The sequence below is a fragment of the Mustelus asterias genome, chromosome 18, assembly GCF_964213995.1.
Source record: "Mustelus asterias chromosome 18, sMusAst1.hap1.1, whole genome shotgun sequence".
NCBI lineage: Eukaryota > Metazoa > Chordata > Chondrichthyes > Carcharhiniformes > Triakidae > Mustelus > Mustelus asterias.
In genome coordinates this window covers 45,890,285-45,915,944 of record NC_135818.1, presented here as the reverse complement: position 1 = coordinate 45,915,944, position 25,660 = coordinate 45,890,285, and the positions used below count along the sequence as shown (strand labels likewise).

Sequence of the window (25,660 nt, the reverse complement as noted above, 5' to 3'; positions counted from 1 at the left end):
TAGTGCCAGGAATGGAGCTCAGTGGGAGCCTCATTGAGGGGGGAGAGGGGGTTGCCAGCCTTGATTGTGTGGGTGAGAGGTCGGGGTTTGATATTTAGGGGTAAGGTCGGGAGGTACCAACATTGACTGTTGAGGTCGGGGGGACAGGTGCCGACTTCAATGTGGGGGGTGCGGGGGGTGCGGGGGGTGAATGCCGACTTAAATTGGGGGCTGGAAGTGGAGAAGTGCCGACTCTGATGTGGGGAGAAGTGCTGGTTCTGATCGAGAGGGTGGGGGGAGGTGCCGGCTCCAACTCCAATCAGGGTGGGAGGGCGGTGGAGGGAAGATCCTGAGACCTCCGTGGTGGGCTGTGGGATGCATTATTTATGTACTGATCAGGATGCCCCTTAAAAATGGCACCCAGATCTGAGTGTAGCCCAGCTTTGCAGGAGTGTGGAGGTCCTGCCCCCAGCTGTTTTTGTTGGAGTGTGGTAAGATCTAGAGAAGAAAAACCGACCTATTTCTCTGGTGAGTAACACGCCATTTTTCTCACCCGAACCAAATTCTGGTAAGATCCACTCATTGTCTTTTACTGTAACTGTTGATTTATTATTGATTCAGTAATTATAACTCAATTAAAGTTTACTAATTATTCAATTGTCTGTTACTGACTGCTAGCTATTTAATGCAGTAAGATTTAATTAATACATTTGGTTAGTACAAGACACACTGGTTCAAAAAGACAGGTTACGGAAGACAGTAGATTTCTTTCTTACTAATCTTGATTGGATTGAAAAATTACCCTTACTTTTGAGTTGGACTTTGGCAGAATATGAAGTCCTGTACCAATTGAAAATTGGAAAATAATTTCTGCAGTTTCTAGGGAAAAAATGTTTATACAGTGTTCATTTTTAAAATGCAAATCCACCCTTCACAATACAACTAACTTAATCAGGCTCATTACTGAATAATCATATGTTTCATGACTGACTTTTAATACAAAATCAATACAAAGCTAATAAAGAAAAGTTATAGGAAGTGAAAAGGCAGCAAGAAGTCTGATGTTAAAAAATTAAAATGGCTTCCTTGACCTTGTTACTGCTGTATCAGTGCAATTAACAAGGCTGCATACACAAGAGGAACAGTTGCATCTTGTTCCTCATTGACAGGGCAAAGTACAATGATAGAGCCCTAGGCTTTGCCTGCATGGCGGGCTTCGCGAGTTTGCAAAGTGTTACACGGGCGGCACGGTGACACAATTGTTAGCACTGCTGCCTCACAGCGCCAGGGACCCAGGTTAGATTCCTGACTTGGGTCACTGTCTCTGTGGAATTTGCACATTCTCCTTCTCCCCGTAACTGTGTGTGTGTTTCCTCCGGGTGCTCCGGTTTCGTCCCACAGTCCAAAGATGTGCGGGTTAGGTGGATTGGCCATGCTCAATTGCCCTTTGGTGTCAGGGGACCAGCTAGGGTAAATGCATGGAGTTATGGGGATAGGACCTGGGTGGGATTGTGGTCGGTGCAGACTTGATGGGCCGAATGGCCTCCCTCTGCACTGTTGGATTCTATGATTCTACAGACCTTATGTGTTTTCCATTAGCTGGCTAGCATTTTTGTCAAATGAAAGTGAATACATTTTCTTAAATTAGAGCTGGTTTGCAACGATGTTAGAGCATCATTCTGATCTGTGTCATCTTTTCTGGTAGCGATTATTACTCTTGAATTCTGTGTCACCTTTATTCCAGTCAAGTTGTTAAGTTAAAGCTAATAGGCAATAAAGGCTATCTTCGTCAAACGCAGCTCATGCCTCCTGTCAGGAACTCAGATATAATTGCAGGGCTGGTTGACACCAAGAGCCATAATGCCACAACAAATGTGATTGAACAAGCAATCTACATTTCAAGCACCACTGCCACATCCTGCCTTGTTCCAGAGGAGCTTTGCAGTATACTCCTCACCAGATATTCAAGTTTGTAACATGTGCTGCAATAATTGTGATAGTGAGCAACCAGCCTTTACCACTATCTGGGCAACAAGAGGTGCAGCAGGATGAGGGGGAGGAGGAGCATCAGGACCACGTCAGTCAGCATTTCCACCAGGAACAGGTGGAGTCCAATGCATATTCTTAAATGAAATTTTTAATGGGCATTTAGGTGCCAGATGCCATTTCAGTTTCCACTCATGGTGCTTTCACCAGTTCCTCAACCCACTGCCCCCACAGACCGTAGGTGATATTAGTTGGGGTGGCTATTTCCAGTGATAGATGGTCAGCTGATTGCAGGTTAAATGCTGGAAAGATTTGGGAGAAATTTGTATTTTATTATTACATTTTCCTTTACTTAGAAAATTCCAATGTGTTTGTTGTTGCTGTAGGATGTTTCAACTCTTAAGGGGCTTCAGGTCATTGTGTTTTACAAAAAGGGGCATCCTTCTGGTAATTTCACTTTGATCATAGGAAGGGAAGGTGATTCAGGAGGAAGGAGAATTGAAGGAGAACTGCAGCTACAAGCAGAGCAACTAGAAGGATGCATATTCATAGAGGTCCATGCCTCCCAGTAGAGAGTACAGGTCTATGATAACCCTTGAGGGGAGGTGATGGCCTAGTGGTATTATTGCTGGACTATTAATCCAGAAACTCAGCTAATGTTCTGGGGACCCAAGTTCGAATCCTAGGTTCCCAGAACATTAAATTAGCTAGTGTTTTAATTGTACTGGAACAGCTTGGCTAGGGGATGTGGCAAATCCTGGAGCACAAGTCTTCAGGACTATTGCTGGAATATTGTTGGGGCCCATAGCCTTTGCAGTATCCAGTGCCTTCAGCCATTTCTTGATATCACATGGAATGAAACAAATTGGCTGAAGACTGACATCTGTGATGCTGGGGACTTCTGGAGGAGACCAAGATGGATCATCCACTCGGCACTTCTGGCTGAAGATTGTTGAGAATGCCTTATCTTTTGCACTGATTAACTGGGTGCCTCCATCATTGAGGATTTGTGGAGCCTCCTCCTCCAGTGGGTTGTTGAATTTTCCACCACCATTTGTGGCTGGATGTGGGAGGACTGCAGAGCTTAGATCTATTCTATTGTTTGTGGAATTGCTTAGTTCTGTCTATTACTTGCTGCTTATGCTGTTCGGAATGCAAGTAGTCCTGTCTTGTAGCTTCATTGGTTGACACCTCATTTTTAGGTTTTCCTGGCATTGCTTCTGGCATGTCCTCCTGCACTCTTTATTGAACCAGGATTGATTCCCTGCTTGGTGGTAATGGTAGAGTGGGGGATATGCTGGGCCACATTGTTACAGAGTGTGTGTGGTTGAGTACCATTGGAACTGCACTTATCCTGGCAAATGGAACATCATTTCTCAGCCCAAACCAGGATGTTCTTCATGTCTTACTGGACTGGTTCATTATCTAATAAACTGTGAATGGAACTGAACACTGCAATCATCATGAACGTTCTGACCATATGTTGGTGGGATGGTCATTGATAAGGCAGCTGAAAATGATTGGGCTGTGGACACTATCCTGAGGAACTTCTACATCAATGACTTTGGGCTGAGATGACTGGCCTCCAACAACCAACTTCTTTGCTAAGTGTGATTCCAGACAGTGGAAAGTTACTTTCTGACTCCCAGTAACTTCGATTTTACTCAGGCTTCTGGTGTCACTGTGTTGCTGTGATATCGTGGGCAGTCACTGTCACTATCTGGAATTCAGCTCTTTTATTCATGTTTGGGTCAAGGCTAAAATGAAGTCAGGAACTGAATGTCCCTGGCTGTACCCAAACTTAGAGCTCCGAAAGCTTGTGTGGCTTTTGCTACCAAATAAACCTGTTGGACTTTAACCTGGTGTTGTTAAACTTCTTACTGTGTGTACCCAAACTAAGCATTGGTGAGCACGTTACTTGTAAGTAAGTGCTCATTAGTTTAGGCTCATTCGCGCTGAAGTGATTTGGCTACAAGTTCATTAAGTGCATTGATGTTGCAGTTGATGTCTTTGATGTGCCACAACATTGCTATCTCAAATTGTACATAATTATCTAGAAACTTATCCGCCTGGGGCTTAGAATTCTATTTGAGTCCAGTTTCCATTTCTTTGTAGAAATTGAATAATGCGGTCATCTCAAGACAACAATGCCATTTTGTTGCATTTTAATTTACTGGGGAAATGTTGTAAAACGAGTCTATGAAACAGGAGCTACCGCTCAATGTAATTACAGAAAATTACTTCGGCAAACATCCTTTGAATATTAAGGGTATGTTACTATATTTATTGATTTTACTTTAATTTGTTTTATAAATTAGGTAACAAATTGACATACTCCTTTGTTCGACTGGCTTCTATTATTTGAAAAGTAACGGGAAATGTGGAAGCTTTTTCCAATTAACTTGAAAAATATGAACCATGTAATTTGTAAACTATTGTAATAAGCAGAGAAACAAAACATTTAAACCTGACATGTCACACAAAACATTGTGCCGAGTCGTGTTCAATGGATAAGGGTACAATTCCAATCTGTGATAGAAAACATGTTTTAAATTACAGTTACAAGTGTTAATAATTGTTACACGTACATAGCCTGTTGTCCACCACATACGAGTGTTTGAATGAAACACTTGCATTTAAATCCAACACAACGCATGATTTGCCAGACGGATATAAAATCAATTACGAACTGAATTAAAAAGCTGAAAACGATAAGTCAGGGGGGAATCGATTGATCTTTCAAACCAGTTGTCGTCATCGGTTTCGACCTCCTTATGGTTTAGCTTTTAAAACAAACCTTAAATCACAAAAGTGTCAGCAAGTAATTTATTTGATCGATCCAATGCCCGGTTTGCAAAAAAAAGTTACAACACATTTTAAACGCTAATTTAAACATGCTGCTGATATAAACAACCATGGATTCCTGAGATAAGTATTGCATTACACTCTTGTGGAAGATCTGTATATTCGATCTTTGACACAACTATAATAAAAGCCATATGGCTTGTTGTGTCCTCGGTTTTGCCCCTGCCTAGATTTGCTGACAACAGGGAACGTTTCTACCTGACTGTGCTCAACTAGACCTTTGTCCTCTGACCATGTACTAAGTAGTCTTTTAGAACATCGTTGAGAAAGATTTGGCTAAAATGCAGATTTTTTTGGAGGAACTAAAAGGAAACATTGGCAATGACTTTAGCAATAATTAACTTTGAAGTGTTCACATGACAGTTCAAACTATGAACGGTGATCCATTTATTGGCATAAATGTTACGACCCAAGGTAATGTTTAGCCTGTTTTAACAGTGAGCCTGCTGCTCTTTGGAGTGAAGTGTCAACGTGTAGCGCCAGGTGGGTGGCTGGCTGGCTCGCGCACACGCACGGCTGACCTCGCACCGCCCGAGCCACGATCCAAGCAACCGCACGTGAGCCCGGTGTGCGAGCGGCGCCCGCTACACCCCAACCAATAGGAGCAAGCGCTACCATTCCCGCGCCCCGCCCTTCGCCCCGCCCCGCACCTTATCTACAACCAGTAGCCGGCGGCGGGGAGAGCAGGTTGGGCCCGCCCCTGGGAATTGTAGTCCCCCAACGCTCCCCCCCCTCCAACGGAGCCGAACTACAACTCCCAGAGTGCTGCGCGCCGCACATGCGCACCAAGGCGGCCGCTGTCGACGGTGGTGGAGGGGTGAAACAGGATGATGTCACCTGCGGTGAGAGGAAATTGTTAAAACTGAATCCTTTTGTAAAGGAGAAAGAGAGGTGGTGGAAAAAAATATGGACGTTGCTGTACGGATGGATGGAATTTGTTGGTGAGCAATCTCTTGTGGTTTACCCGACCCCCCCCCCCCCCCATCATCCCTTCAGCCGGGGGGGGGGGCCGGGGGAATGACATTTTGCGGCTGGGTTTCTTTATTAATCCTGAGGAAAGTGTGTGGGGGAAAATGTTCAGGTTGGTGCCGGGCTGTGGGGTGGGACCCGGGCACCGGGACCCCGGTGTGTGTGTGTGTGTGTCTCTTGTGTGAGGTATTGTCAGGGTCACTCACTCCCTCGACAAAAGGAAACGCCGGCAGTTTGCGGGCTTGTCTCCAGGCAGCGCCCAGCACTCACTCTGCCCCCCCCCCCCTCCTCCCCTCCCCTCCTCCTTCCACCACCACCCCGAGGGCTTTTAAAACCCAAATTCCACCCATTCGCAGCTGTTACTTTCTGTCTTGCAGAGGAGTTTTGTTTTTTAGCGGGGGGAGTGGTTGGTGGTGGATTTTCTGCCGGGGAGGCAGCGAAGAATGTCTCAGTGGTCAGGCTGATTCTGATTCACGGGAATTAAAACGCCAAGCCCACATGTCAGAAATCATTAATCTTTCCCAGTTCTATCCTGCGCTTGGTCTTTTGTTTGTCAGCCCCGGTGGATGCTTTTTTTTTGTTGTTGTTAAGGTGAAGTTGAAGGCGTTGGGGTGAAGGGGCTTTTCTTTTCATGGACCTTTTGAAGTGGTTTCGATAAGACGGCAATAATACAAAGCCAGTGATAAATAATTTCTTTGTATTGCACGTCTCAAAGAATATTGGGGGAGTCTTGGGGACTGGGATTCGATGAAGGTAAGTCACCTGTGAAGGGATTTCGTGTCTCTTGTTCAGAGTGCTCTGCCTCCACCCTTCTTTATGTGTGGTGCCGAATGGAAACGGTAGATTTGAAATAGCTGGGAGGGTCTTGCTTTGTGGTTTGAGTGTGGGCTCTACCCTGGAATCATAGGAGTGGACTCATTGTTTGAACTTTTGTCAGACTTGCGCCTAACAATATTGAGGGACCGGCAGTCGAGAAAACACTCGCTTCCAATCGAAATCAACTCGAAATATACGTACAAGTCCGCCAGTTTTACCATGCCTTTGGGGAGGTTGGGAGCAGAATTGCCGCAGTTCAACATGACTGGGAGGCGTATGCTCTAAACTGGGTAAGAGAGCCTGGCGAGGATTGGTATGTGTGTGTGTGTGTATATATATATATACACATACACACTGCGGTCAGATATGTGCTTGGATTACGCGATCGAATGGTAATTTTGGGTGTGTCCGATTTGAGCGTGAGGTCACTGGAGGAAAAGGTTTAACAGGATCAATGGGCATGGCTTCGTAAAAGGAAGAGGTAAGAATATGCTACGGAATATAGGTGGACATTCTGACTTTCACCCCTTCGTAACTATTAAAGTCCATTTCAGACGACTCGGATTGAATTGGAGACAATGAACACCGGATACGATTTTACAATACGGGCGTAGGCGAAATCTTCTGTCTACATGGACAGATGTTTTGGGTGAAGGTTGTTTACCTTGGTACGGAGAACAATGTCAGATCAGTCAACACTGAATAACACACTTGTCTGGAATATACAAAGCAGATGTCTGTTTTTAAAGCAATTTAGACATTTTAAACAAGCGATGACAACATAAATTAATGCATTGGTGGGGTTACCTGATAAGGGCATTTGAAGATTTTAATCTCTACAGTAATAGGTCAGAATTTTGGAACCAAATTCCCCCTCTTGCAAAGCTTGCTATGATTTCTTGTTAAAGGGATGCAGTAAAATCCCCGGTCAGTCGAATCCTAGGGGATCCATCTCCAAATTCGTGTTTAGGCGGAGCTTCTTGATAGTTGAGGAGACCCCAATCTCATGAATGCCTCTTTCTAACCTGATATGTTTCCGAATGTTGTCAATGCAAATGAGAACACAGATCAAGCGTCAGATCAAGTCCAAGATGGGCTGCCATGTCTTAGCTTGATGTGGAGATGCCGGCGTTGGACTGGGGTAAACACAGTAAGAAGTTTAACAACACCAGGTTAAAGTCCAACAGGTTTATTTGGTAGCAAAAGCCACACAAGCTTTCGAGGCTCTGAGCCCCTTCTTCAGGTGAGTGGGAATTCTGTTCACAAACCGCAGCAAACTACCCAGCCTTCAGGAGAACAGTGACCAAGACACCACACAACCCTGCCACAGCAACCTCTGCAAGACGTGCCGGATCATCGACACAGATGCCATCATCTCACGTGAGAACACCATCCACCAGGTACACGGTACATACTCTTGCAACTCGGCCAATGTTGTCTACCTGATACGCTGCAAGAAAGGATGTCCCGAGGCATGGTACATTGGGGAAACTATGCAGACGCTGCGACAACGGATGAATGAACACCGCTCGACAATCACCAGGCAAGACTGTTCTCTTCCTGTTGGGGAGCACTTCAGCGGTCACGGGCATTCGGCCTCTGATATTCGGGTAAGCGTTCTCCAAGGCGGCCTTCGCGACACACGACAGCGCAGAGTCGCTGAGCAGAAACTGATAGCCAAGTTCCGCACACACGAGGACGGCCTCAACCGGGATATTGGGTTTATGTCACACTATTTGTAACTCCCACAGTTGCGTGGACCTGCAGAGTTTCACTGGCTGTCTTGTCTGGAGACAATACACATCTTTTTAGCCTGTCTTGATGCTCTCTCCACTCCCATTGTTTTGTTTCTTAAAGACTGGATTAGTTGTAAGTATTCGCATTCCAACCATTATTCATGTAAATTGAGTCTGTGTCTTTATAAGTTCTGTTTGTGAACAGAATTCCCACTCACCTGAAGAAGGGGCTCAGAGCCTCGAAAGCTTGTGTGGCTTTTGCTACCAAATAAACCTGTTGGACTTTAACCTGGTGTTGTTAAACTTCTTACTATGTCTTAGCTTGTCAGCTTGGATCTTGTTTGTCCCTTTTATTGAATTGGAATCATTTGGATTTTGAATTTGGTTTTTGGCGCAAGCAAGGAATGGATTTTGGTTTTCCTGGTCTGTTCTGAGCATTGGCTTTGTAACTTTAAGAATGGAGTAAAAACATTTTTTAAAAAAGCAAATAAAATCCCAGTAAAGCAGCAAATGTGTGAACTGTCTTTATTTAATTCGATCACACCTTGCCAAGATCTGACCTTGCAAAAACTGGGAGTTGGGTCTGGGGAAAAAAAACTTGGTAATCTTTTTCTGTTTAGTGTACTGTTTTCAGATGTGAGTGACACAGTCGAGTGAAGTGTTGATGTTTTCATGCTGCAGTGTGAAATCCCGAGCATCGCTATCACCTTTGCAGCATTGGCTAGGGTAACGGATGAGCATTCATCTTCAGGGTCATTGGCCTCTGCATCTATGATGGCATAATCAGTCAGTTTCATCATGCACCATCCATCTCCACATAACTTTCCATGGTTGTCTCTGCTGGAATTTCCACTTTGGTCTCCTGCAGCTGAGCAAATTGCCCCATCATCGGGTTTGCTGGCCTCATTCTCAACATCTTGCGCAGTCATAATCTGTTGGAACCCAAGGTGGTGGAAACAGTTTGTAACTGTGGCTTCTATCACCATCCTCTATGCATTCATCACAAACTTGGCCTCTGGAACAGTTGAATTGTACTACTTCTTATTGATGTCCTCTAACCTTAGAGATCGGGTGCTATCAGTAGTAGGCTTTCAGGTTTCTAATCACTCCTGATCCATTGGCTGAAGCTTGGCTGTGGTGTTGGGAGGCAAAAACATCAGCTTGTTGCTCTTAATGTCGGGGTGTGCAGAGCACTTGTCTATAATGATGATGATCCTTTTCTTTTGCCGACACATTTTGTCCACTTTCCTGATCTGTGCATCAAAAATGCTGGAGGTCATCCAGGCAGTTTTGTTAGCCTTGTACTGCATGACATTTGCAAAGCAATGTGGCTTCCTGGACTTTGCTGTCACAAGAAGTGGCAGCTTTTCGTTGCCATCCATGTTAGCACAGACCATAGCAGTGGCACATTCCTTGCTCTGCTTTTCCTCTCTGACAACACTTAACTTTCTCACAGGTTGAGCCATAACTCTCAGGTTTTGCAACATCAGTTGGGGGAGGTATCAGTGTCAAATGATGGCTTGCCCAGTGCTCCATGGTTTTCATGCTTTTGTGTAGTTTAACTACATTCTGGTTGATGTAATTGTTTGACTAGGTTAGACAAATTCCATTAATCTGGAGATACCAGTGTGGAAATCTTCGCTTATAACAGGCATTCTATGGACTTTGCTATTCTGCTGGCAGGGATGGTTAGTGATTTTGACAACTGGAATTTTGTGTCATCCGAGTTTGACACATTGCAATTTCACGAGTGTAATATTCTAAATTACCCCGTCATCCTAAATATTGAAAATGTATAGGTTCTTGTATCTTTTGACAAATCATCTTCAATGGCACTCATCAGTTTTAACTAAACATATTTTTCAGAAATGTACAGATTCTGCCCTAAATTGTTTGAGCTTTGTTCTCGGTGATTGTAAAAGTAATTTGAGCATATCAACAGCTAAAACAGTATATTTGATCTTGAAGTATAAGGTGTTAACATAATTATGTGATACAGGACACGAGGTTATCTTGATTGGAAAGTTTCACATCTACATATAACAGCATGACATATCGGAAGAAATATTACATTTGTCAGAAAGATTACAACTGTGGTGCTATTGAATGTTTGACGTATTTTAAAAGTAATGGTAAAGATGTCTACTTGGGGAAACGGCAATAGAATTCCTTTTGTGGGGCATGTAGATTTGCACTCAAAGTTGCAATTGCAACAAATGTATGGTATGAAATCAAATCTCGTGCTAGTTTATTGTTGTATATTGTCAGTGTAATGTTTTGTAAATCAGTTACATATTCTTCAGAAAAGGAATTGCTGAAGAAAGAGTTTTAAAATGCTGATGGTAAAGGAACGTGGGCCCTAAAAGGAGTAATTTTAATTATTCTGATTATAGGTCATTCTGTTCTAGTATAAATTTATTTTTCCATTTCCCCAGGGAAATAAAGGCACATGCAAAAAAATTTCCAGCAGCACATTACACAATGCTGATTTCAAGTGTATGGGATTGTAGATCTGGCTGGGAGTAGTTGTGTCCTCATTGCAATTAGACCAGCATTTAAGCACGCAGATGCAAAATTCCAACATTCAAGGTCTGTAAACACAGTGTTGCATAGGAGCATAAGGACTTTAAGCAGAAGTATAAGTTTATTTTTGTTTTAAACAGGAAAGATGTGCAATTGATGCATTTGCTAATAGTGCAGCATTTTTCTTCAGTGTCGGAATATATGTTTTACAATTGGAGCAAATAATGACTGCACATTGGCAATGACTGGACAGAATGGTATTACTGAACTGTGTGTGATATTTCACAGAAATAGCTTATCTGCGTTTGGTGCAAAGCATAGGTGTTACTATAAATTGCAGTTATTTAGAATAATGTCAAGAACTTATCAAGTTATAGTAAGGCAGTATTTTTCTCTTTGGAGATACCCACTATTACCAATAATCTTTTCATTGGTCTTATTAGAGGTTATTCACTTTTTTCATTTTTGAATTTTTGCTTCTGGTTTGATTTTTTTCATATGTAACAATCATTATGATGGTCTAAGCTGTTTTTGTTCATGTTTTGGTTTAATACAATTTGTAGATGATAACTGAATTTGTTATGCACATAGATATTTGACCTTGAAGCAGACCGATCCTGTCATCTCAATACAAAATTGCATTGTTCAAGTATATAACATGTTTTTATTCTATAACAGTATATTCTGTGTGTCAGTTACTGTTTTTAAAGAAGACTTTGTTCTTCTGTTTGCAATACCACTGTTTAAAAAATACTTTCAACTACAGAAAGGCATTTCTTCTTTGCTTCCAAAAAGATAAGGATTGAAGAGCTACAGTTTAATTATTTTGAAATTGAGTTCGTCTCCCATTTTTGAGTACATGTTGATATCTATTACATGAGTTGTCTTTTCGAACTTCCTTTTGGAGGAGAGAAAAGGATGGTGATTTGTTTGGCCTGCTGGCGTGAAACACAGATGCACTGTTGCAACCAGAATGTGGTGGTAAAACACTTGGACACCACTCCATTATGTCGTCTCACCAGTTTTGCAACCCATGAGCACTGGTTGAGTTCCTGTCATTCATTTTTCGCATTCTTTCCTGTAGGCATCACAAAGACAATGCAACCGGCAATCAACAGCTAATGTGACTGGTAAGGAACTGTTGCAAGGAGGAAGGAAATAAAATTAGAATGGGGATTATAGAATAGTCTGTTTTCTCATTCTATCATTATAATGCAGTGCTGGTAAGGGATGCGATTAATGTATCACTAGTACAAAACTATTCTCAGGGTCTGCAGCAGTTCATGAAGGCAGCTCACCACTATTTTCTCAAGGGCAACTAGGGATGGGCAATAAATGCTGGTCTAGCATGAATATGAAGCACTATAACTCAGATTATCGAGTACACTAAACAATGAAATGTTAGATTCCTCCAGTATCGAACTTGTAGTGGTGTTTTAGGGTTGTTGCCTTCCAATCAATATTGGGAGCAGGAAGGTTTAAATATAGTGCAGGTTTCCTAAGATTTTTTTAACTTTAAAGAAAATCATTATCGGATAGGCCTTTTGCATGGATGGTGCTGTATAAATGAATTGGGCTTTGTGGGCGTATTTTAAAAGCAGCACAAAAGATTGAGGAAATTTGCGTGTCCTGATATCTTAGCATAAAACTGACCTAAATCTGCTTCAAGTGAATATCCTTACAAAAAAAATGCACTATTCTTAAACCGTTAGTACAATGAAGATTTCACCAAAATTGTGGATCAATATTTCAGGCAAAACGTTTCAAAGCATACTCTGGTTTTCTCCAGAGATGCTGCCAGACCTGCTGAATATTTTCAGCATTTTCTGTTTTCGTCTTCTAAACTGAGACCTGAAGCATTTTTAGATTCAAAAACATAATCTCCTCTCATTTTTAAAGGGAACAGATTTTTAATTAAAAGACCAGCATTAACTCAGATAAACAATATCTTGGAGTGAGTGGAAAAAAACATTTTAAAAAGAAAATTCAAAACACAAGGCAGTAGAGAATTTTGGGAGAATGATTTTGGTCACACTAAGTTGTTTACTTCTCTCTACTTTATACACCACTGAATTTGTAATATTTCCTCCTTCCAGCCCTAACATAACCTGGCTTATTCCAAACATCATATGCAAGCTTTCAATTGGTCTGGCCTGTGTGTGATTTTGGTTCAGGATTAATGTGTTTGAGTCTTGGCTGCTCAAAATTCTCAGGCAAATCATGGATGGCCAATAAATGTCAGCCTTGTCAACATTATGCATGTCCCAAGAACAGATTAAAAGAAAAACATGGAACTCCTCTCCTCTGCAGTTACATTGTTTGTATTGGTGCTGTTGCTTGCCTGTGCTCTGAACATGAGAATTTAATATTTTACCTTTTCAATTGTAGACTATACTCTTAATCATGTGGTCTACCACATGGCTCCCATCACTATCAAGAGTATGTCCCTTCTCCTCCCACTTCACTCCTTATTCTGATAATGTCTCTGTTTTGACTTTGATAACTACAGGGAGAAAAGATCAGAGAATGGTGTAGTGATATTCTCACTGGACTAGTGATCCAGAGACAGGGTAATCCTCTGGGGACCGGGTTCAAATCCCACCATGCTGAAATTTGAACTCAATAAAAAATCTGGAATTAAAAGTCTAATGAACATGAAACCATTGTTGATTGTCGTTTAAAAACCCATCCCTTTTTAGGGAAGGAAATCTGCCGTTCTTACTTGGTCTGGCCTACATGTGACGCCACACCCACAGCAATATGGTTGACCCTCTGGAATGGTCTAGCAAGCTGCTCAGTTCAAGGCCAATTAGGGATGGGCAATAAATGCTGGCCCAGCCAGTGACACCCACATACTATGAACTAATTTTTAAAAGACTACAGTCATTAGCCATATATTTTCCTTTTTGCAGTATGATGTGGGAAGGTGGTTTGATGACCCATTGCTGACCTTGTGTCAGAAGGTAGTCATGATGTGGAGATGCTGGCGTTGGACTGGGGTAAACACAGTAAGAAGTCTACCCTGGTGTTGTAAGACTTCTTTCTTGTGTCAGAACACAGCCTTTGGGTGGATATGGGTGTTAGATTCTTGTGGCCTGTTCAATATTCTGGGACTGATTTTCCCCTTGTCCCATTTCGGTAAAAATGTTTATTTATCTTTTTATGTTTGAGGATTTCAAGATGAAATGTTAACTTGCCTTCCCCACTGATACTGGCTGACCTACATACTTTAAACAATTTTAAATGGTGAGGCGTCCATGTGTGATGTTACCGGAGCAAAAAGTCCATTTGTGTTTGAATTATTTGGTCAATAAAGGATGCAACAGAAAAAACTGTTTTAGAAATGGAATGTTGATTATGCTTTGTAGAAATTTCAGTTGCTGAATGATTACCACTATTTGAATGAATCATAAAATGTCCCATGGAGAACTTCATGTCCAGAATATAGTAATTAGATTTTTAATGTGATCTATAATTGTATTTTAACTACAAAAACTATTTTAGATTAACTTCTTGGATGATGTCTGGATAGTAGGACCAACTTGTAACTTTCAACATGTACATTTTTCTATTAGTCTTTAAATTAATCTCTTTAGATCCATTGTTATTAAATTGGAGATTACAAAGCTACTTTGAAATACTTGATGCAATAACTTTTATTGAGACCACACACATTTGGGTTCTGCTGGCATTATGTGGAAAGGTAGAATTAAATAATTTTATCATAGAACTAATAATTTGTTCAGGAACCTCTTAGTATCTTTATATTTTGTTGTAGGAATGACAGCTGTTCAGTGAGGGAACATGGTGTGATTTGTCAGCTGAGCATAACAAAATAGATCGGTTTTGCTCTATACAATGATTTACAGTATTCAGTGAATTAAGAGTTGGGACATTTCAAAGTGTGCTTCCCTATACTAATTTTATGGTATTGAGGATGTACCTGTATGTACTGGCTAATGGAAAGCAGTGGGAGGTGGAAAATAATCAGTGACAGGAAGGATATAATCCAAGTTTTTAAAGAGTAAACAAGCTGCATGTTTCCTGACTGCTCCAAATGTGTAATGTACCACCGTTTATATATTTCTGTAAAGCAGTTCTAGTTTAGAGTGACAGTGTAACTCAAAAGCCTCGACCTAATCGGACTAGGAGCTCTTTTTCTCCTTATTTGGGCTCAGCACTGTGGAGCACTTTTCTGATTTATAACAGGCTTGGATGTTGTGTTGGAACTCCTGGTACTTTCCAAACAAAAGCAGATTTTTGTTGTTGAATGTTTTGACAAAGCGGGATTCTTTCCTGCATTTTCAAAACATACTTGTTGGGAATAGAGCTGTGCACATGCAGAGCCCTCTACTGACAGCAGCAGTGATTCACAGACATCAGCCCTCTTACCTTGAGTAACTGTGAAATGTATAATCTCATCATAGTAGTGTAAAATTATATAATCGGTGCATTACTGTACATGTACTATGTGCTACATTAATTAGCAATTTATCATTGTGTTGGTTAATGACCCAAAGACGGTATTTCCCCATGTAATGGGCATTTTAGGCTTTATGCAGCAGCAGTGTATTGATAATTTGCAACCTTGGAATCTGACAGAAGCATTCAAAGATCTGTGCCCCTCTCCAGCTAAAGTGCTCAGATGATTGGTGCAGTTCGATATTATCAATATTTAAATTTTCTACATAGTCTTTTTAAGCCCCGGAAGGAAGATTTTAAGTTTGTGGCAATTATTGAATAGGATTTGATGTCGGGAGAGCTTTGGCTTAGCTGGATTTCTGTAGGGTGAAGGACTTTGAAGCCAACAAAGAGGGTAAATAAATTGAGTTTTATAGTTGACAAAGGCATGTATGAATATTTCAGCAGCGGATTGACTGAGGTAGTGAGTTTGAGAGACATAATTTGCCTTTGTGATTGACAGGGTATGGGTCATAAACTCAGCTAGATTTTCATTAGGATGTAAAGGTTATGCAGTCTGGTTCAGTCTGAGATGGTGACCTGGGAAGGGGATGGAGTTTGTAGTAAAGGATTGGAGTTTGTGGTGGGGCTAAAAATGATGGTTTCTCAATGTTTACTGAAAGAAATCAAGATTCATCCAAGGCTGTATTGAAGAAGCACAAACAGAGGATGGATTGAGAAAATTGGTGGTGTGGTAGATCTCCGAATCATCACAATGCAATGATACTGATTCCCATATCTGTGGATGATGTTGGCAATGCGCAGATAAAGATGTGGAGGGGCCAGCAATCAGTTCCAGAGATTATTTTGTGAGGGTAAGTTGAGTGCTATGGCAATGATTGGGTCAACAAGATGGAACCAACTTCAATGGGTTGGCCCTTCATTTTTAGGTATGCATAGTCCTGCTCCTGGCATGCTGTCACTCAGATTTGGTTTCCTGGCTTGTTGGTAATTGAAGAGTGAGTGTTATGCTGTACCAAGAAGGTACAGATTGTGGCAGAATACGATCCTTCTATTGATAGCTCACATGATTCCGTTGATGGGCAACATGCTGCCATGTCTGTCCGGTTTTGAGTCCCAAGATCTGTTCAGAATCTAATACAGTTATCATAATAGTGATTTCCACAGGGATTGTGCAATAGTCGTTGCTCCAATGCTGTTATGCACAAATTCTTTTTTAACAAAAAGGGTTATTGTGGATGAGTTCAAGATCAGCCATGATCATATTGAATGGCGGAGCAGACTCAAAGGGCCATATCGTCTACTTCTGCGCCTATTTCTTGCATTCTAATGTGTTGGGTCTCTTGATACATGCCGCAGACTCTTCAGGAGTTGATACTTGGCAGGCCACCTGTTTTATTCTTCAATTTTATTCCAGCAGTTTTACACAACTGAGTGGCCTACTAGGTCATTTTGGAGGATAGGTAAGAGGCAACCCCATTGGTGTGGGTATGAAGTCACGTGTAGTCTGGGCCAGATAAAGGCAGATTTTCTTCCGAAAGGACATTAATGAACTGGATAGGTTTCTACAACAATGTGGCAGTTTCACTGGACTTGGTGTTCAGCGAGTGTCCCTTATCTGCATACTGATGGTTTTACAGTACATAAAGTTATTGTCACAAGTAGGCTTACATTAACACTGCAATGAAGTTACTGTGAAAAGTAACTAGTCGCCACACTATGGTGTTAGACAGAGAGAATTTAGCATGACCAATGCACCTAACCAGCATATCTTTTGGACTGTGGGAATAAACTGGAGCACCCAGAGAAAATCCATGCAGACATAAGTAGAACGTGCAAACTCCGCAGAGACAGTGACCCAAGCTGGTTCCTTTGCGCTTTTGAAGCAGTTGTTTTAACCACTGTGCAGCCCCCTCTTTTGTTCAAGTGTGAGTTTGACATAGCTGCAAGTCAAATGCAAATCTGTTGAGATTCACTAAAAATTTGTTGAGAAGACCTATTTTTAGGTTGGTCTAGATGCTGACTTTGGCAACAACTGGTATTTGACCTGTTTTCACAAATGTGAAATGCATGCTGATGCCCAAGGCTCCCAAAGTGCCAGTTTTATTGTAATAAGAATGTAAAATGGCTGAGAATGTAAAAATCAACAGCCAAGAAGACTTGCATAGGTGCACTCGAGTGGTTGTCACTCAGTGTGAAAGTATCTTTACTTATGGGGTGCAGCTGCACGCATTGCATGTTTTGATAACTGGCATGAGATTGGGCCTGGAATTATGTAAATTCATGTTTTGATGTTTGTTGGCAGAAGCAGCTCTACATTTGCCACTCGTTTTAAAGAAATGAAGGCAGTAGCAATGAATTTTGTTCGATGGCATAGACACTTGCGATGCAAAGGTTGGTTGTTTTTCCAGTTTATGGGGTTACCTTTTGAAGATAACAAAGTACTGCCATTATTTGTAATGGCTTGACAATAATATGCTTTAAGGTGGGCTATGATTCATTTTCTGAAAGTATGAGGAAAGGTAATGTTAGGAAGCAGCCCCAAGGTTTTGGGAAATTTTTCCAGTGCAAGGAGTTGTCCCTGACCAAGTGTTGCAGACTGTTGCTGAGGGATACACTAAAGCTTGGGGCAACCGCTGCAGAGGTGCAATGGGGAAGGTCGCTGTCTGAAACCTTTCATGATGTGGAGATGCCGGCGTTGGACTGGGGTAAACACAGTAAGAAGTTTAACAACACCAGGTTAAAGCCCAACATGTTTATTTGGTAGCAAAAGCCACAAGCTTTCGGAGCCTTAAGCTCCTTCAGGTGAGTGGGAATTCCCACACCCATTTCAGCACTGCTGGATGACACTCAAACCCATTTATTTAAGAAATGTCTCAAACAGTGAATTGGACGAAAACAAATACAGGCTAGTTAGAACTCAACTTTTTGCAGTTGAACCAATGAATGCTGGAATTTGTTGTGGCTCAGTGAGTATTTGAAGAGAAAGATTAATGTTTTGGGTGGAGATCCTTTCAGAAAATCTATTTGTTCTTTTGAGGCTGATTTGACTCCAGATTAAGTCAGTAGTATTTAGTACTTGCTTGTTCAGTAAAATGCAAGAGCTCCAAATTGAATCTTTATTTTGCCTTGAGGGGACACTATACAATGGCCCTGACCAAAGCAATAACCCTTGATTATAAAATCTGTATTTATTTGAATGTTTAATCTAATGAAGGACAGGTGCTGCAGTTGTTTATATTTTGTGTTTAAGGAAATGCAACAACTAGCATTTGAATTGGGATTTAATCTTTTTACGATCAGAAGGAATGGATTTAATTTTAGCTTCTAAAATAGGTAAGCTAATTTCAAGTACAGATGCTCTTTATACAAAGAACAGATTGTTGGGAATATTATTGATACTATCTATGAACCTGGCAACAAAAGTAGGACATACTCCATTGGATATGATTTGTCCGTTGTACTTGGCATAAACTTATCAAATAGCATGAATTTAAAAACTAATGATTTGCGAGATTTAGAGTAATGTTGACATACGTTTTTTAATACTGGGGGTGAGGGCAGAATGTAGATTTTCATTTTTTTGAAAGTTTCTGTTTTCTATTTCTTCGAGCCTTGTGATCAGTATATGTTTATTTCATTAATTTGCTGTAAAGATTTATGGTAATTAATTGGAGATTCACCATCATGACATGTTAATTTTATTTTGCCAGGATCTGTGGTATCATTTGCTAGACAGAAGTCAATTGATATATTGCTGTTCCTAAACTTAACAGCACTGACATAGAAAAATGAAGGTAGTCATTCAGCTCACCTTGGCTATTCTGAGTTAGTGCTGTAAATTTCTCCTTTTCAAGCATATATGCAACTCTCTTTTGAAAGTTATGATTAAATCTCCCTCATCATTCAGTTGGCTGTATTCCAAAGCCTTCCTGAAAGCTGTATAAAATAAAGTCTCATCATTTCACTTTTTTTTGCAAAGCATCTTAAATCCAGTGTAAACAGTTTAACTCCATTACTCCATCAAAATCTCTTAATATCAGAAATGCACCTTCTATTTAGCTGTCTGGTGCACTGACCTAGTTGTTGACGTGCTCTATATTTATAGTGAGGATATGTTGCAATGAGTATAGTAGCAAATTAGAAGCAGGCAACTCATGACCTCCACTGCAGGGAGATGGAGGCCTGCCTTTGCCAGTACATCCACTTTGGTGTCAGGAGTTAGTACCTGTTTTAGAGAGAGAAACAGTGGCTGTAATTCATTTCACTGGGGCAGGGATTTAGAGTTTTATGGTCAATTTAAATCCAGAAGTGTAGCCTTCCCTAAAACCTTCAACCACAAGGCATGCAATTTTTAAAAGCATTTAATAGGGTTTGAGCAGTGCTCAGAGGGGATTGGGTATCAGGCAGGAGAGATTAGAGGGGGTGGTCAGGGGCGGCGGATTGGCGATCGTGAGTTTTAGAAAGGTAAGGATAGGAATTGGAGATCAAAGGAGAGTTTGAAATAGAAACACTATTAAAATATGTAGCCTCTACTAGAAGATCCTAGTTGAAGACTCAATTGTTGAGAGTGGATTGATTGTCTACTTCCATCCTGCCCTGTTGGAACTAGAAGTGGATGTGTTTGGGATGGTTTGGATTTCAGTTTGAGGTTTTTGGTGTTTTGTCCTTTCAACTGGACCCTATTATATCTGTTAAAGAATAAACATGCCTCGGATCTCTGGGAGCCAAAAATACAAATTGGATTTAGACGTGTCCTAAACTGAAAGAGTTGATTGAATTTATTGGACTCAATATTTATGAAACTACAATAATTTGTTTGGATGAAACAGTTATGGAAATAATTCTGCCTATTTCCTAAAAAGTGTTAATTAGGATAAAAGTATCTGTTATGATAACCTGGATGGTGGGATAGATAGCCAAAAAAATTATTAAATGAGAACCAACACATTAGGATTGTGTTTCAACTTAATGTGATGCAAGCAAGTCCACTGGGAGCATTCAACTGCTCTCTAACCAATACGTGCACTTTAAAAAGTGACAAGGTTTATCCAAACTGATTTAAAGGTAGTAGGTGCTCAGTTTTAGATTTTCTCCTTTTGTGAAGCTTTTTGTGTAAACGTTGTCTTCACCAACCCCAGGATTTTTTTTGGAAAACCAACCAGTTCTTTTTCCCCCCCCAAATACAAAGTACACCGTCCTCATTATTCAACAGTCTAATTGGCAGCAGCCATTCAACAAAATAGAATCTTACAATACAGACACTTGTGAAGCACCTGACCTCCCACTTAATCCCATTTTCCAGCACTTGGCCCATAGCCTTGAATGTTATGACGTACATTTGTTCAATTCGTTCTTTGACAAACTGTAATTCAGGACTCAAATCAGCATTGTGCGATTACTGATAACATTTATCCATAACACTAACACTGCAAATAGATTTCTCTTTTCTTTGACTGGAGTGAATCCAAGTTCTCTTCTGTTAGTTTGCAGGAAATTATGAGTAAAATGTTCAGTACCATCGCTCTGATGTTGTAGTCTTAATTATCATGTAGTGTTTTAAAAGGACTCTTGGGATTGAGGAGTTGACAATATTGACTTGATATTTATTTTGCTGTTCAAAATTTGTACAAAACCTTTGTACAAATTGTATTTGTACAAAAACCTTTGGGTTTTTACTTGTTTCCAACTGTTTTGAATATGTATGTGACCTGAAGGGTTGTGAGGCCATCTGGGGTGAGGAAGAAAATAGTATTTAATTGCAAATTACTGCACCATATGAAATATTAGCTCTATTTATGCAAATTATTTGTCAATTTCAGTTTTCATAAAGTTTAATATTGCTTTTCGTTCTGTTGCAGATTTAAAAAAAAATCTTCCTATCCTCCTCTTAAAGTCTCCCCTCTGTGGCAACTGATCTTTCCAGGAAGAGAGAGTCACAATTTAAAATGACAATTGCTATATTATTGTGATTCAACCTTGGGTGCCCCAGATATTGTCCTGGAGTGTTACAGTATGGGTTCGCATTTAAGGAACTAATCTGCACCATTCTTTTGAACAGGGATCATTTTGCTCTTCAAACCACCTTTCCGCTGCATTGCATATGAAGGACAATTAGAAAGAATCTTGTTTCCTATTTTGTCGTCTTTGATTTTTATAAATGGGTCTGCTGAGCTGCAGTTGAAGCAGTAACCTCCCCTGTTGCCCTGTTAAGTACATTCAAGTGGTTTGTTGTATTGCCAGCATCAAACTCCTTGTGTTGCCCAGTGCACAATGCAATGTTATAATTACAGCATTTCCAACTCTGCACAGCTGTCTATGGTATAACTCTATTGAGCCTCACTCCTTGCCTAAACCGCTTACTACACCAGGATTATTCTGGAAAGGCAAGATTACACCTTTTTCTTTTCCCACCTCTCTTACCTCCCTCTATTTTCCTTGTGTTAAAAAAAAGCGCAAATAATTTATGATCTAATTTTTGACTTGGTGCCCATTTTTGTCTGATTACATCCTGTGAAATACCTCTTGTGCATAAAGTGCTATTTAAATGAAAGTTGTTAGCTTAAATGGAGATGGGAATAATTGAGCAAAATAAATATATTAGATTTTTACATTGTTTTGTGTTGTGCCCAACGTATTTGCTTAAATGTAAAAGTACCAAGAGGAGCATTGTATGTTGAATTCAGCTAGAGCAGCCTTTGTGTTGAAGGGTTTCTCAATGGCAGAGATGAAAAACAGCTGTGACATTCCTAATTCAAACTGGATGTTATGAAGTAGAAGTGGATATACAAAGTAGAAGAATGGTCTCAAAGAGCTCTGCTGCTTGTTAGCTAGAAATAGTTTTGACCATGGATGCTTAATAATGAAGTAGTTAATTATGTTATGCACTCTAAACTCCTCTGTCTTGCATGACTTAGATATGGTTTTAATTAGGCAGATTAACCTCGACTTATGATTGAACTTGGATAAGGAACAATTAAACCATTCTTTATCTCATCAGAATTTCTTTCAGAATGTGTTAATTTGTTACAGTTTTACTAATATAGCCCAGTTTAATAGGCTGCTGTTTTAAAAAAAAAATGTATGTCTATCCACTCCAGTCTTTTTGTTGGTTAAAACTGTACAGACACTTGGTACAATCTTCCTCGCCCTGTAAGGCATGTGTCAATCTTTATCACATTCAAATTCTTCATGGTGCAATAAGTAGTCTGACATCTGTTTCTGGCACTGTTTCAACATGTCGTCTTGTTTCGGGGTTGATAATGTACAGATAATTCAAAATAGTATACTGATTTTAACTAAAACTAGAACATCTTTTTGTGCTTGTAGTATAGTGAAAATGTTTTTTGAACCTGCATAAGATGCAGACAGTGGCTGTGGGCAGAAAATCCTTATCCATGTTCAGGCAAGCATATAAAGTGGTGCTAACAGTAGAAGTATCCGTCAAATAGACTGCAACAAATGGACATAATAGCAAATGATTCTGATGATCCATGTATTGGTTCCAGTGAGTGTAGAGTAGAATTCAGGCGATTAAGTTGAGATGGAGAAGCAAGATGGCTTGGCATTTGCATTTAATTCTGTTTTAGTAACTGAATAGAAAAAATGTTCTTGGTCAAATCTTAATAGGTAATTCATAAGTGTAGAATTCAGGATTTGAAATTTCATGCAACAATTTTGCAAAAATTCTTTGGATAAATCAAATGATGCATATAATCTTGATGCATGTTGCACTCTTCAGACACCTGTGTTACCAGTGAAGATATCAGGATCATTCAGCTTGGAGTCCCCCCAGAGAGAACTTGATTTACGTGACCCAATTATCAATGCTGCTCATATTTCTGCAGGGCAGTCTAGTTGCACCAAAGAGGGTTCCATGCCTGACATTATTCATATTATGGAAGTGGACATAGATGTGTGGCAAGTGGGCAGGAATGCCAGAAGTAACACACTAATACTCAGTTTGAAGCAGTGAGGTAGGTGAAGGCCCTTGGTTCTTTTATCCAGCTGTTGCGCTTGCCTTGTGGCTTAAGAACAATTGTCCAGTTTTGAAGTGAAAAACATAGCTCCACACTGAGCATAAGGATACCTTGATCATCTTTTAAATTTTGTTTTATTGAAATACATTTGTCCTTCAAAAGAACCAGTCCTGTTTCTGTGAAGCCATTTTTACTGTGACTAAGGCACAGTTTAAGGATGTTCAAATTGGTTTTGGGATGAGGAATTGTTATGGAATCAAACTTTTCATTTTGATTCCTTGGAAAATATTCTGCATGCATGTACTTTTTGGAATGGCTATGAATTGTTCCTCGTCGGTTCATGTTTGTATGTTTTGAGCTTGCTTTAATTTTTGGTTGCAGATATAACATTTTTTTATTTTCATTGGATATGGGCATTGCTGGCTGCTACAGCATTTATTCTCCTTCCCTAATTTGGAGGTAATGGTAACTCATCTTCTTGAACCACTACAGTTCATATGGTGTAGGTATATCCACAATGCTGTTTGGAAGGAAGTTCCAGGATTTTGTTCTGGTGACAGTGAAGGAATGATGCTATATTTCCAAGTCAGGATGTGTATGGCACAGAGAGGAATTTGTAGGAGTTGGTGTTCCCATGCATTTGCTGCCCTTGTCCTTTTGAGGTAGGAGAGGCTGCATGTTTGGAAGGTGTTGTCGGAGGAGACTTGGTATTGCTGCAGTGCAACTTGCACACTGCTGCCACTCTGTGGTGGTGCTGGAGGGAGTGAATGTTTAAGGTGATCTATGGGGTGTCAATCAAGTGGGCTGCTTTGTTCTGTATGGCATTGAGCTTAGTGTTGTTGGACCTGAATTCAAGTGGAGAATATCCATCACTCTTGTGACTTCACATTTGCAGAGATGGTGGACAGGCTTCGGGGAGTCGAGAGAGGAATTGCTCACTGCAGAATTTCCAGCTTCTGCCCAGTTGTGCCCACAGTATTCATATAGCTGGTCCAGTTCAGTTTCTTGTCCGTGGCAATTCTCAATGTTGATAAAGCGATGGTATTGAATGTGAAGGTGGTTGGTTGGATTCCCTCTTGTTGGAGATGGTCATTGCCTAGCATTTGTGTAGCATGAATGTTACTTGCCACTTATTAATGTTGTCTAGATTTTGCTGCACGTGGATATGGACTGCCTCAGTATCTGAGTTGTGTAGGGTGCTGAGCATTGTGAAATGATCAGTGAATACTTCTGTTTCTGATCTTGTGATAAAGGGAAGGTCTTAGATGAAACAGCTGAAGATTTGTTGGACCTAGGACACTACCCTGTGGAACTCCCACAAGAATGTCCTGGGACTGAGATAATTGCCCTCAAGCAACCACTACCATCTTCCTTTGTGCTAGGTATGACTCCAAACCATGAAGAGGTTTCCCCCTGATTCCCATTGACTTCAGTTTTGCTAGGGTCCCTTGATAGTACTCTTGGTCAAATACTGCCTTGATGTCAAGGGCAGTTACTCTCTCCTCATTACCTGGAGTTCAGCTCTTTTGTCCATTTTTGGAATAAGACAGTATGCCATATGGTCAGGAACCAAGTGGTCCTGGTGGAACCGAAACTGTGCATCAGTGAGCACGTTATTGCTGAGTACATGCTATTTGATAGCATTGGCGACCCCTTCCATTGTTTTGATGATCAAGAGTAGGCTGATGGGGCAGTAATGGGCTGGGTTTAATTTGTCCTGCTTTTTGTGAACAGGACATATCTGGGCAATTTTTCACATTGTTGCTTTGGGACAGCTTGATTAGAGGCATGGCAGGTTCTAGAGTACCATGTCTTCAGTACTATTGCTGGAATGTTGTCAGGACCCATAGCCTTTGCAATATCGAATGCCTTTAGCCATTTCTTGATGTCACATGGGATGAATCGGATTGGCTGAAGACTGGCATCTATGTTGCTGGGGTCCTCAGCAGGAGGCTGAGATGAGTCCTCCACTTGGCACTTCTGGCTGCAGATGGTTGCAAATGCTTCAGCCTTATCTTTTGCACTTGTGCTGGGGCCCCCATCATTGAGGATAGAGATATTTTGTGGAGGAGATTCCTCATTATGGTTGTTTAATTGCCCACCACTATTCAAAACTGTGGCATGGCTGCAGATCTTGGATCTGATCTATTGGTTCTGGGATCTAGCTTTGCCTTGTCTATTGCCTGCTGTTTCTGTTATTTGGCAAGCTAATAGTCCTGTGTTTGTAGCTTTGTTAGGTTGACACCTCAGTTTTAGGTATGCCAGGTGCTGCTGACAGTATAAACACCTACATTCTTCATTGTACCAGGTTGGCAGTGGTAGAGTTGGAGTTATGCTGGGCCATGAGGTTACAAACTGGATGAATACAATTCAGCTGCTGCTGAT

The 25,660-nt window shown here is 40.8% G+C and overlaps 1 protein-coding gene across 7 annotated transcripts in view; it reads left to right on the top strand.

Moving 5' to 3' along the window:
- Positions 1-5,626: 5,626 nt before the first annotated feature.
- Positions 5,627-25,660, top strand: part of daam1a (dishevelled associated activator of morphogenesis 1a) — a 151,031-nt gene continuing 130,997 nt past the window's right edge. For 2 of the 7 annotated variants that reach the window (XM_078233824.1, XM_078233828.1), the window contains exon 1: positions 5,627-5,771. The gene's annotated coding sequence lies outside the window, so the exon portion shown is untranslated. Of the gene's footprint in view, positions 5,772-5,830; positions 5,912-6,172; positions 6,553-11,958; positions 12,005-17,595; positions 17,691-25,660 lie in introns of those variants that run through there. The other 5 variants (XM_078233831.1, XM_078233827.1, XM_078233826.1 and 2 more) reach the window with 5 other exon arrangements.